Here is a 1,920-nt window from a genome sequence, read left to right as displayed (position 1 = left end):
TTTCCCCGCAATGCACACGCGGCGCATCCAAAGCGAATCCGGAACGCCTGTGTGAAAGAGGCCTAAGGCCCCTTTCACACGGGCGAGATTTCCGTGCGGGTTCGATGCGTGATGTGAACGCATTGTACCCTCACTCATTCATTTCTATGGGGCTGTGCACATGAGCGGTGATTTTCACCCATCACTTGTGCGTTGCGTGAAAATCGCAGCATGCTCTATTTTGTGCATTTTTCACGCAACGCAGGCCCCATAGAAATGAATAGGGCTGCGTGAAAATCGCAAACATCCGCAAGCAAGTGCGGATGCGGTGCGATTTTCACGCATTGTTGCTAGGCGATGATCGGGATGGGGACCCGATCTTTATTATTTTCCCTTATAACATGGTTATAAGAGAAAATAATAGCATTCTTAAAGGGAACCTGTCATCTGGATTTTGGGTATAGAACTAAGGACATGGGTTGCTAAATGGCCACTAGCACATCCGCAATACCCAGTCCCCATAGCTCTGTGTGCTTTTATTGTGTATAAAAACCAATTTGATGCATATGCAAATTAACCTGAGATGAGTCAGAACTTGAAAATATGACTTCTTTGGTCACACAAGTATAAGATATGACTCTTTTATGTCAATTTGCATATGTATCAAATCGTTTTTTTTACACAATAAAAGCACACAGAGCTATGGGGACTGGGTATTGCGGTTGTGCTAGCGGACATCTAGCAGCCCATGTCCTCAGCTCTATACACAAAATCCCGGTGACAGGCTCCCTTTAATACAGATTGGGTACCAAACATGTTGATTTTTATCACGCGCGTGCAAAACGCATTCAAATGTTTTGCACTCTCACTGAAAAATCTGAAATTTTCCGGCGACGCACCCGCATCTTATCCGGCCCTAAAACATGATGCCTGTGTGAAAGAGGCCTAAGGGCCTAGAGGAGACACAGTACCTATCACCCCAGTGGAGTGAAGCTAATTAAATGACACCACTGAGCATATCTGCCTACACTTGTCAATGGGACCCCAGGTAAATAGAATGAAGCTTGCACACAGTTGTATATGGTCCAAACTGCAAAGTGTGGCAAACTGCCTGATACTTTGTATCACTTGTCAGCTGTAGCGCTTTAAAACAAGTGGATTGCAAGCAGCCAGTATGCACCAATATAACAACTGTGAGTGCAGCTGGAGTATCAATTGTCCGAGCATGGGGTAAGAACTAGCTAGCTTGCAGGCACCATTATCAGGTGTCAAGGTAGTATCTCAACAACGATGCCTGTGCCCAGTTGACCCTGCTATACGGCACACTGTGTGCTCTTGGGCTCCAGCTGCAAAAAACAAGCCTATCCGTGGACAAGAATAGGCATTTTCTACAGAGCGCTGGCCCAGTGCAATATGCGGACAGCTAACCACAGCATGGTCGTGTGAATGTACCCTGAAGGGACCATGGCGCTCCTGTGAGTTCTGCATCCCCTTCATCCATGTACAGTACATAGTGCTGTCTCTGCTTTTTCACTTAAAGGGCTTCTGTCACCCCACAACAGTCATTTTTTTTTGGGGGGGGGGGGGGGGGCTAGTTACATTCATTATAGTGCGATATATGAGAATATAACGTTGTCACTTACTTTCATGCGGCCGTTTCTTGAGAAAACGACGTTTTATAATATGCAGTATTTCAAAAATCGCGCGCCTCTGTTCATTCGGCGCAGGCGCTCTGAGATGAGGAGGCTCGTCTCCTCAGAACTCCCTCAGTGCGCCTGCGCCGATGACATCACCAAAAGAGAAGACGTCATCGGCGCAGGCACACTGAGGGAGTTCTAAGGAGACGAGCCTCCTCATCTCAGAGCGCCTGCGCCAAATGAACAGAGGCGCGCGATTTTTGAAATACTGACAGGGCCGACCGGAGGAGGAGATCACGGCTGG

This window comes from Bufo gargarizans, chromosome 3 (genome assembly GCF_014858855.1).
Source record: "Bufo gargarizans isolate SCDJY-AF-19 chromosome 3, ASM1485885v1, whole genome shotgun sequence".
NCBI classification, from domain to species: Eukaryota; Metazoa; Chordata; class Amphibia; order Anura; family Bufonidae; genus Bufo; species Bufo gargarizans.
Note: the sequence above shows the minus strand (reverse complement) of the source record.